This window comes from Heterodontus francisci, chromosome 31, assembly GCF_036365525.1.
Source record: "Heterodontus francisci isolate sHetFra1 chromosome 31, sHetFra1.hap1, whole genome shotgun sequence".
In the NCBI taxonomy this organism is placed as follows: Eukaryota; Metazoa; Chordata; class Chondrichthyes; order Heterodontiformes; family Heterodontidae; genus Heterodontus; species Heterodontus francisci.
Genome location: NC_090401.1, coordinates 24,580,078 through 24,592,434, shown reverse-complemented (window position 1 = coordinate 24,592,434; position 12,357 = coordinate 24,580,078). Strand labels below are relative to the sequence as shown.

The 12,357-nt window shown below is 44.0% G+C and overlaps 1 pseudogene; it reads right to left on the bottom strand.

Annotated features, from left to right (window-relative positions):
* Window positions 1-790: 790 nt before the first annotated feature.
* On the bottom strand, window positions 791-3,227 carry LOC137347035 (small ribosomal subunit protein eS21 pseudogene; annotated as a pseudogene).
* Window positions 3,228-12,357: the final 9,130 nt, after the last annotated feature.

The following is a 12,357-nucleotide window of genomic DNA, read 5'->3' as shown; positions in this document are numbered from 1 at the left end:
TGTTTCCCACTTCCACCAGTGTAGGTACAATTATTTTGGAGGTGTCACTTAGTGAGTTGCAGAAGGGAGGACTTGATGATGCATGAAGTATGAGTAAGGAGTGGCAAATACAGGTATATTTTGAAAAACTGCAATCTGATGGACAAAGGACCAGCTCAACAGCTGCTGAAAGCAGGAATTTGGACCTCAACTCCTGCCTACAAAATGACTTTGGGATCTCAGCACCATCAGGTCATGCTGTCATTTGAGTGTGCCATTAGCCTGCACAGTTTGGGGGAAATCTATGAAGAACCAGCAGTATGGCATGACCATCTGATGTAGCTGCAGACTATCACAGACTTTGGGACCCTCTACAGTGCCTGCTCTGACCACCTTACAAGAAAACTCAGAAAGATGCCCAGACAGGAATATTCATCAGGGGTACCTTTACCTTTCACGTCAGCTCTTCATCAAGGAACTGTCTGGAGCCTACCATCCAATATCTGCATTGGAGTAATTGATGCCTAAATTTGACTCATTGAACTTGCAGGTTGGTAGGTAAATTGGCCATTATAAATTGCCCCTAGTATAGGTAGGTGGTAGGGAAATATAGGGACAGGTGGGGATGTGGTAGGAATATGGGATTAGTGTAGGATTAGTATAAATGGGTGCTTGTTGGTCGGCACAGACTCGGTGGGCCGAAGGGCCTGTTTCAATGCTGTATCTCTAAACTAAAACTAAACTAAAACTAAACTGTCATTTTTTTATTTGCTTGAGTTTTCACTTCACCTTAACACAAGTCTTCAGTTTGTTAGGTATTCTTGGCAACAATGCTATCAGTCTCAGCTTGTTTCAGGATACAGTTATCTGATTTGACCATCGTATGGAGAGCTCCACAGATGGCATGGGTTTCGCACTGACCATTGAAACTTCCTGTTATTTTTTCAACTTCAGCAAGGTTGCTGTGAATAGAAACCTGGGATTGGATTTTCCCGCAGACTTCGGTTGATAGGTAAATTGGCTATTATAAATTGCCCCGAGTATAGGTAGGTGGTAGGGGAAGTGAGTGAAGGTGGGGATGTGGTAGGAATATGGGATTAATGTAGGATTAGTATAAATGGGTGGTTGATCCGCGACACACCCGGTGGGCCGAAGGGCTTGTTTCAGTGCTGTATCTCTAAACAAAATAAACAAAACAAATACCCTGAGGTCTGGACCAAATAGGGATGCCGAGCCTGCATCTGCTGGCAGTGAAACCGGCTCAGCAATCTTCCGGGAGACGGCTTTCTAATTGCCTGCCTTTGTGCGCAAAGTACTATTTACAATGGTGGGTGGGCTTTCGTTGCTACATGCCCAATCAGAGGGCCAGCAGCTCTGGAACCTTGGCAGCCTCACCGATAGAGGTGCTGTGGCAGGTTGGGGACCGCGAGGGCACCTCAACTTGGAGGCACCCTTGGAGGCATGGATTGAAATAAAGCATTATCAGGGCTGAAGCCAGCAGGCCCGTCAGAGTGGCAGAATTGTTTGGGTTGTGAGTGCATCCTTTCCCACCCATGGCCCCATCATTGAGGTATGGAGCCTTTGGCTCTTGATGGCCCTCCACCATCTTCCTTTATGGAGCTGGCAGCCTCCGCAAGTGCCCAGGGGTCGGTGGGGGGGGGGGGGGGCAACTTCGCTGCTGAGAAAATGCCAGCAAGACTGCAAAATCACCCCCAAGTGGGGCCATAACAATGTTAATTGGCTGCCCATCTCCATGGAGCAGGCAGCCGATCCATTTCCTAGCCAACACCTGGGAAAGCTCCTCAGCGGCAGGAATGCATCAGGGAGCCATCCCAATGTGGCTCTCCCCTATTTTCCTCTCCCCCAACCCACACCTCTGCCTCCAAACCCACCAGCACGGGGCCAGGAAAGCACATACACAGTCTTGGGTGCCCAGAATTGTGTTGTTGGCAGAGAGCATTTGCATGGAATGCAAAGATCAACAAAATCTCTTGTGTTGTGCAGTATGCTGACTTTTATTCAGTTTCTATGCTGAGGTGTCCCCTCACATTAGATTAGTGCTTACACTGGCATCATGATCCACACAAGCTCCTGGCAATTACCAAAATAAGTCAATTGTTTATTAACCAGAACAAGGGGACCTAACCTCCACATGAGAGAGAGGCCATTTAGGAGTGAAATCAGGAAGTACTTTTTCACACAAAGGATAGTGGAAATCTAGTAACTCTTCATCAAAATGCCATGGATAATAGAGGTTAATTGAAATTTTTAAATTTGAGTTCAATAGATTTTTGTTAGATAAGGGTGACAAGGGATCTGAAAGGTGAGTAAATGGAGTTGTAGTACAGATCCGCCATGATCTAATAGAACAGCAAGAGAGACTGAATGGTCAACTCCTGTTCCTTCCTAGTGACTGAAAAGCAAAATAAAAGTGGGAAAGAAATATATCGAAGAAAAGCTGTAGTTTATTCTTTAATCAGCTTACAACCAGATTAATATATTTTGATCATTTGCACTGTTCGTAGAGCACAATACATGGCTTAAAAGAAGATTCAGCTAATCTATTAAAGTCACACAAACTGCTGATGACTGGAAAAATAAATTCCAGTCACCATTTTTATATTCTACAACATATCTTAAATTCTTACTTTTTAAACGTGTCTGTCAGCTGAATTGGGACGTATTTGCTTTGCCAACAGATTTATTTTCTCTTCAAGCTCCTCAAAATGCAGCAGTCAGCCTTTCTCAATAACTGCAGGCTGCTTTTAACTGGAATATATCTACCAGGTGGGTTTTAGAAGACACAAGATAAGTTTAAACCTTCCATTAGTTCTTTCGGATTAGCTTCATTACACGCTCTATTATACTCTCTTATGTTTGACTTTTGCCCCCATCACAGTTACTCACCTCCGTCCATCCATGTCGTGATTGGGGACTTTGTACTAGAAATTGAAATTATGTTTATTACTGGAGGCAACCAACCTAATGCTTTTTATGGGGCATCTAAAATTTACTGTTTATTAGTCAGTTTGCCTTGGTAAAGGAATTACAACAGCTTTTGTAAGTTCAAGGGACTTTTCCTCAGAATTGTTTGACATTTAAGGTAACAAAAGCATGAGAAATAAAATCAGACTTCTATGCAGCTGTAACCTAAATTGTCTCTTACTACTGTGCTCTAAGATACATTGTAAGTACTTGATTACAAGCACTACACTTATGCATTCATTCACCTCACCAGTCTTGTACATGGTAAGATAGGAAATGCAACTGAACGCTATTTTTGACTGTATGAAGATGGATTTCCAACAAGCTTATGGACAGGAAAAGCTACATGGGCAATTCGTTACAGTGTGTACACTGCCAGAAGAATAAAGATTAGTATTTCTCTTTCCAAGTGTTGTGTGATAGCTTTTAAGGTTGATGTCCCTTTAAGATCTTAGTATGCTAATGAGCTGAGGACCAGGATGCAGTCATGTGACTACCTACCAGTCTCACTCTATAACTGTAACACCAAGAGGTAAGTCCTGTAAATGGTTAGCTCTGCACTGTATATAGTTGTTAGCTGTGTAATAAACCTGTTTGAGATCTTCAACAAACTGAACTCCATGCATTTCATTTATGTTGTATCAGACAACATAGAAAGCTTCTCATTACATGGTGGCAGCTGTGGTGAGAAGACAGAATCCAAGATTGAAGACCACAGGAAAACAGCTTTAAAAACTACCTACAGCTAAAAGAAAGAAAGTTAAAAGAAACACTGGCCCAAACAGTTTAAAAAAAAATAAAACTCACCTCCAGCTGTAGAAAATAGGGCTCTGAATGGCAGGCTGCAAATCAATCACTGTAATCAGGTGAGTCAGTGTGCTGTCGGTACAGAAATCACAGTTAAAAAAAGAGAAAAGCCTTGAAATCCTTAAAAGATTGATTTTTTAAAATCTCTCAAAGGCTTCCTGGGAGAGTAAAACATTCGAGGAAGACCCAACTCCTCTCCCAGGGTGATCAGGTCCGCACCATTACAGGAGGCGCCCGACAGCAAAAAGCATGGGAGTCCTTCATTCACGCAGCTCACAGCCAGAGCTATAAATAGAAACCATTAAACCATTCCAGCATGAAGAGCATTCATTCACTCAACTGAAGTTTGAAAAGAAATTTCTAAAACCACTCAACCATGAAGAATTGCCTATTGAACGGCTACAAAAGAAAAACACTTGAAATACCTATCACTCACTATTTCTCCAAATTTCTAATTGTCAGACAGGTAAAAGACACTTCAAGCACAGTTGTTGCATTCACATTAAGTGCTATATTCAGTGCACCTGAAGAAATCATTTCTGACAATGGGCCACAGTACATAGGCAAACCTTTCAGGGATATGTGCACCAAATGGGATGTAAACCATGTGATGTCCTCGCCACATTACCCTAGGTCCAATGGTCTTACTGAGCGAATGATCCGCATAGTCAAATCACTTATCCTAAAGTGTAGGATCACAAAACAAGATCTACATGTTGTCATGCTCCACCACAGAGCTACACCTATGGATATGGGCTTAGTGTCACCAGCAGAGATCATGTTTGGCAGACAAGTGCAGAGGACTCTGCCAAGCCACCATCTGTCCAAATTCTCTGAGGTGCAGGAGACACTACTTGAAAAACAGGGGAGAATGAAGATGGTGCATGACTGACACACAGGGGCAGAACTTCCTCAGCTACATATAGGACAAAAGGTCAGGGTCATACACACCACAATGAAAATATGGTTGCCTGAGGAGGCGTTTAGAGTGTGCCGTGAGCCTAGGTCTTACGCGATTACAACATCTAGCAGAGCAGTGTTGAGAAGGAATCAAAGCCAACTAAGAGAAATATGCAATACTCCAATTATGATGGCGGACTCAAGGGAGCATGCTCAGACAGTGGGGGTGTGACAGATCAACAAGACAGCAACCAACGCATCGACAAGATGCCTGCAAACCCAGGACAGCCAAGGGTGCAATCCACATCTCCAGAAGGTTATACTATAACCAGATCTGGAAGAGTTGTCAAACCACCAAAACGATATATGGACTCCGAAGCCTCTATATTTGTAAATTTCACAATCTCTATTCATGTGTAAATAATTTTGATGTTGTCTAATTTTGTGTATTTTTACTTTAAGCATAAGTCCCCTGACTTATCTTTGGAAACAAGGGGGAGGTTGTGTGATTGCCTTTTAGTGTGATGTCCCTTTAAGATCTTAGTTTGCTAATGAGCTGAGTACCAGGATGCAATCATGTGACTACATGCCAGTCTCACTCTGTAACTGTAATACCAAGAGGCAAGTCCTGTAAATGGTTAGCTCTGCACTGTATATACTTGTTAGCCGTTTAATAAACCGGTTTAAGATCTTCAACAAACTGAACTCCACACATCTACTTTATGTTGCATCAGACAACATAAAAAGCTTCTCATTACACCAAGAGTTTTCTGTCAAGACACTTTAGCTGAGAAGGCAGGTGAATATGTCAAGGGTCTCCATACTCCAAAAGACTCTCCATTCAGTGGATGTGCTCACTGCTGAGCAAGAACGAACCTGTAGGCCTTATGTAGCCGCACAGCCAAAAACCGACAATGTTTATTTCTCACATGCATGGTAAATTTGAGTGCACTGTCAGGCATCATAATGTTGAATGTTTTTTATTGCATTACTCCAGCTCTGATTTACCTGTAGAAATAATGTCACAATGACAACTCAAAATGATGAGCAACTTCCATTCTTCTCCTCACTGAGCAAAAAAAGGTTGAATCCCTAGGAAGGTTGAAACACCAGCTGCTTGTTGTAAACTATGTGTAACAGAAATCCATTCAACTTCCACTGTCCCTCTCTTAATTGGAATACTGGGCATAAGTGGATGGAAACAAGGCTATTTAACACAGATTACATGGTATACTGTACCCCGCAGCTTACCATCTCACCAAGACAAATTGGCTTAGAAATTCAACTACGCTAAATCACCTCCCCAGTCTTCAATAAGACGGATTGGAAATGAACACTCATCATGAACCAAAGATGTTCTGCCTGCCATATTGTTAAAGGCCAAAACATTGGCGTGCAGTGCCACACCTAAAAAAAAAATGCCCGCTTTCCGCAAGCTCCCATTCACCGCATACCTGAGGGCCACACTGGCACATTTTTGGGCACGCAGTGATCTCTGCACCTGAATAGTGCGACGTGAGGTGCATCTGATTTTGAGCTTTTGATAAATTTTCATCTGAGCTGTTTGAACTGGAGTATATATAGCAGGTTTTTGTCAATATCTTCAGCTCAGTTTAGTTTCTGGATTTGACACTTTGAAGTCCATTGGCCAACACAGGAATCCCATTAGCTACTTGCCTTTATTAGCCGAGGCAGAAAATAAAAGAGCAGGGAGGTTACGATGAAGCTGTATAAAACGCTAGTTAGGCCACAGCTGGAGTACTGTGTACAGTTCTGGGCACCACACTATAGGAAGGATGTGATTGCACTGGAGAGGGTGCAGAGGAGATTCACCAGGATGTTGCCTGGGCTTGAGCATTTCAGCTATGCACAGAGACTGGATAGGCTAGGGTTGTTTCCCTTAGAGCAGAGAAGGCTGAGGGGGGACCTGATAGAGGTATACAAAATTATGAGGGGCATTGATAGGATAGTTCGGAAGAAACTTTTTCCCTTAGCGGAGGGGTCAATAACCAGGGGGCATAGATTTAAGGGAAGGGGCAGGAGGTTTCGAGGGGATTTGGGGAAAAAATTTTCATCCAGATGGTGGTTGGAATCTGGAACACACTACCTGAAGGAGGCAGGAACCCTCACAACATTTAAGAAGTATTTAGATGACCACTTGAAATGCCATAACATACAAGGCTACTGGCCAAGTGCTGGAAAATGGGATTAGAATAGTTAGGTGCATGATGACCGGCACAGACACGATGAGCCGAAGGGCTTGTTTCTGTGCTGTATAACTCAATGACTCTATGTACTTTGTTGTAATTCTATGAAAGACTGTTTCATCCAAAAGCCTTATTGCATAAATATAGCAGTTAGCTTGAATGATGTTCAAGTATCCACTGGACATGTAGCACCTACAATAGGCATGAAATTGGCTGAGTGTATGCTCGGTGTACCCTTTGACACCAAGATGAGAACTAAGCCATTCTAAGGCCTGGCACTGGCTAACACGCTGCCAGTAAGATGCAGGCACCAAACAGGCACTTCACTGTAGCTTGTTGGTTCTGGTAGGAGTGTCAGTTGGCTCCTATACTGAGCCAGCCAGCAGATCAGGGCAGAGGGATGGTGGGGTGGCTTTGGAATCAATCCACAGTGAGAGCCTTGAACAGACTTGTAGCAGGCCATAGTTTTGTGAGAATTAAATAAAAATAAGTTTCTTGGACCAATTTCCAAGCAACCTCTTTAAGGACCATTGGTTTGGCCGCTCAATGTCTGATACAAATGAAAATTGCAATTAGGTTCCTACAACCGGTGTAAGGCCCTGATTTATGTAGGAACATTGGAACATAGGAGCAGGAGTAGGCCATTCAGTCCATCGAGCCTGCCCCATGGCTGATCATCCACTTCAATGCCTTTTTCCCACACTATTCTCATATCCCCTTCTATCATTTGTATTTAGAAATTGGTCAATCTCTGCTTTAAACATACATGTTCAAGTCTTTTTCAGGTAGGCCGACTACTCGCCTGAAAGTTGGATCAGGGAGGCCTTGGGCATCAATGATGAGGCTGGGGTTCCTTTCCCCACAATTTTTGATTGTTGACTGCCTGTTTTACAGACAAGAAATTAGCTGATAGTCAAAGATTACCCCCTAAAGTCTGTGCTTATTTATAACAAAAGGAATATAGTTTCCACTTATTTCTGTGTCTTGTGAGATACTGAGACTAATTATTAAGGTTCTCAACGAATTATCATCAACAGCATTTATCTTTGATCTGATATAACATCAAAGAATGCATCAAATTCTCCTGTTTTTAAAAATTCTCTCATAGGGTATAGGCGTCACTGGCCAGGCCAGCATTTGTTGCCCATCCCTAATGGCCCTTGAGAAGGTGGTGGTGAGCCGCCTTCTTGAACCGCTACAGTCCATCTGGTATTCCCACAGTGCTGTTGGGAAGGGAGTTCCAGGATTTTGATCCAGCGACAGTGAAGGAACAACAATATAGTTCCAAGTCAGGATGGTTTGTGGCTTGGAAGGGAAATTGCAGGTGGTGGTGTTCCCATGCATCTGCTGCCCTTATTCTTCTAGGTGGTAGAGGTCACGAGTTTGGAAGGTGCTGTTGAAGGTGTAAGGCATTTGGGATATCTCTTTTATTTTGTTATTCTGTGAGGCATTTGTTAATATCTTATGTATTTCTGTTCATAGGTAAAATGTAACCAGTTGTGATGTGGACCAGCATGTGGAGCTCACCAAGTGGTAAAAATGTGGAGGTGGAGGACATCGGAACGAAGGGAGAAGAATTCTGACCAAAAACATCATTCGCTGGGGTTCACATTGGACTTTTTAAAAATAAAAGACAATGCAAGTGAACTAGGACTCACATACATACACACACAGATAGACAAATCAGGAAATACCACTGATGTGGTAGCCTGGGCTGTTACAACATCAAACAGCCTGTCTACAACCACACTCGGGGGCAATGGCCTTCTGACATATGTGTGAATGGTTTCCTTCTTGCCTTATCAAGATGCAGATATCACATCCACGGGTGGTATGCACCTAAGACACCCCTTCTGAGAGCAAGATATGACCACATGCAGGTGGTCTTGCATAAGCCAAGGTGGAATTGATGAGGCACTGAAACCCAATCGGATGACCTAATTCAAAACATTACCTTATATGTTGAGGGACCAGGGTCAGAAAGGGGTATAAAGCCACAGCTCATAACCACATTGTTGCTACAGCCAGGAAGTGTGACTTGGTCAGTTACAGGAAATTGTGTGGAAGACATCGCTCAGCGGACCTGACCAGCCAGGAACGAGTTTCCATACACGGGTCTTCTACGCAACTGGTGTTGTGGGTATATGCTAATGCTTGGTGAGTTAATAAGGTTGTTCCACATAAAGTGGAAATTTTATCCAAAGTCTGTTTCATGCGATTGATACTCAGTACAGAGTCAGGACCTTAGAGGGAAGTGAAACCCCCCCTTATTAAGAGTCCTTACAATGGAGGCATGGTGAGTTGCTGCAGTGCATCTGTATATGCTGCCACTGGGCGTCGATGGTGGAGGGAGTGAATGTTTAAGTTGGTGGATGCGGTGTCGATCATTCTGAAAGGTTTTTTTTCCCAAAAAATATACTTTATTCATAAAATTTGTAAAAGTACATTACATAAAGTGCAATACAGATCAGTTTCTTTCAGTACAGTACATGAGGTACCTCACCACACTTACTATTACAGGTTACATTTACAATGTACATTTACATTTCATATCAAACATTCTCTGTTCCATACAGCTCAAGGAGTTTTACATGGGTTCTAGCCCCTACTACGGCGGGAGGGCCTTAGACAGTGGTCTTTCCTCATTGAGCCTTTGCACTGGCTGCCCCAAGCTTTAGTGCCTCCCTCAGCACATAGTCCTGGACCTCGGAATGTGCCAGCTGGCAACACTCAGTTGTCAACAGCTCCTTGTACTGAAAAAACAGCAAGTTTCAGGCAGACTAAACAGCGTCTTTCACTGAGTTGATGGTCCTCCAGCAGCAGTTGATGTTTGTCTCAGTATGCATCCCTGGGAACAGCCTGTAGAGCAATGAGTCCTGCATTAGGGAGATGTTCAGGATGAACCTCGATAAATACCACTGCATCTCTTTCCAGACCTGCTTAGCCAAGGCACGTCCCAGAAGGAGGTGGGCAATGGTCTCTTCCCCACCACCTTGAAGGCAGCATGCGGCGGCACTGAGACTCCAGACGTGCATGAAGGATCTGACAGGGAGGGCCCTTCTCATCACCAACCAAGCTATGTCTTGGTGCTTGTTTGGAAGTTTGGTGATGAGACATTTTGCCAATTGAGTTTGATAGTCTGCTCAGGGAATGATCCGACAGGATTCATCATCTCCTTTTCCCGCATGGCCTCAAGGATGTTACATGTGGACCACTGCCCAATGGACTTTATTTTTGCAAAACTTTTCTAAGAGGGACATGTGGTATGGCACAGTCCAACTGAATGGAACGTTCTGCGGCACCATGGCCTGATCCATCGTTCACAACACCAGGGATAGATAAAACCTCAGCCCATAGTGACACTTGGTGTTTGCATACCGAGGGTCTAAGCACAGCTTGATGCAGCCGTACACAAAGGAGAAGTTGTTCAATCTGCTTTTTCCTTGAACAGAGGCCCAACCAGTCCCCATCCACCACCACCCTCCTCTCCCAGTTTCTCTGTCTTCGACGCATCTGCTCTGATGATGCTACCTTCCATGACGGTGCTTCTGATATGACCTCCTTTTTCCTCAACCGAGGATTCCCCCCCACTGTTGTTGACAGGGCCCTCAACCGTGTCCGGCCCATTTCGCGTACCTCTGCCCTCAACCCTTCCCCTCCCTCCCAGAACCGTGACAGGGTTCCCCTTGTCCTCAGTTTCCACCCCATCAGCCTCCATATCCAAAGGATCATCCTCCGCCATTTCCACCACCTCCAGCGTGATGCCACTTCCAAACGCATCTTCCCCTCCCTTCCCCTGTCAGCATTCCGAAGGGATCGTTCCCTCCGCAACACCCTGGTCCACTCCTCCATTACCCCCACCACCTCGTCCCCGTCCCATGGCACCTTCCCCTGCAATCGCAGGAGATGTAATACCTGCCCATTTACCTCCTCTCTCCTCACTATCCCAGGCCCCAAACACTCCTTTCAGGTGAAGCAGCGATTTACTTGTACTTCTTTCAATATAGTATACTGTATTCGCTGCTCACAATGTGGTCTCCTCTACATTGGGGAGACCAAGCGCAGACTGGGTGACCGCTTTGCGGAACACCTCCGCTCAGTCCGCAAGCAGGACCCTGAGCTTCCAGTTGCTTACCATTTCAACACTCCCCCCTGCTCTCATGCTCACATCTCGGTCCTGGGATTGCTGCAGTGTTCCAGTGAACATCAACGCAAGCTTGAGGAACAGCATCTCATTTACTAATTAGGCTCACTACAGCCTGCCGGACTGAACATTGAGTTAAATAATTTCAGAGCATGACAGCCCCCCATTTTACTTTCATTTTTAGTTGTTTTTTCTTTTTTACAATTTTTACAACCTTTTTTTGCATTTATTTCATTTCATCTTAGTTTGTTCAGTTTGCTTACCCACTGTTTTTTTCAGGTTTGCACTTGCTGCTGTTCAATATTCAGTGTATTTACACCTAATCTGTACTAATGCTTTGTCTTTCAACACACCATTAACATATTGTTTGCCTTTGCTCTGTGACCTTTTGGTCAGCTATGTGGCCTGGTCCAATCTACACCTTCTACTTTGTTATCTCTTGCCCCACTCCCACCTCACTTGCTTATAACCTGTGACATTTTTAATATTTGTCCGTTCCGAAGAAGGGTCACTGACCCGAAGCGTTAACTCTGCTTCTCTTTCCACAGATGCTGCCAGACCTGCTGAATGGTTCCAGCATTTCTTGTTTTTATTTCATTGTCTACAGTGTTACCTGCCCTCCTGTATGCATCTGTATCATGACCAGGTGAGAAAGGTGTCCAGGGGTCTTTTTACTATCTTCACCTGGTCTTATTTTAACAGGGTTTAGATTTTTAAGGACACCATGTTTTGAGCTCCCCCTTGGTGAAACCTTGTTCACCACTTTCCAATTATAAGGCAAAGAAATTAGCACACCAGGTTTTCTTCCGTTTAAAGAAGAAAAGTGAAATTTTATTAGAACTTAAACTTAAACTCTAATTTGCTTATTGCTTATGGATACACGCCGCGCCCGAGGCTAGCATGCATATGCACGTGCAAATAGGGACAGAAAAGAGCAGAAGAAAAATAAAATGGAGAGATTTGCAGCAATCGCTGAAGAGGGGTTTTTGCTGTGTTTCGAACTCATTGTAGTCCTTGATTGTAGGTAGTCTTGCTTTTTGTTGGGGCCCAGTGTTCTTCTTAAACCTTGTTCACTGTAGGAGAATTTTCTCTCTTGGGGTTCATATGTCATCAATGGTTTCTGAAGCTGGTGAGAGCGAGATGAAAGCAGACAGGAGAGAAGTCTTTCCAGTCCAGGAGCAAAGAGCTTTCTGAGTTTCAAACACTCGGTGGCCAGTTTAAATTCAAATAGCCAGTTAGTCATGTGACTAAACTGGTCTGACCAGGTCTTCAGTGGATTGGAGAAGCAGGGACTGGGTCCTTTGTTCCAATACTGTCTGCTTGTATGCAAAAAAG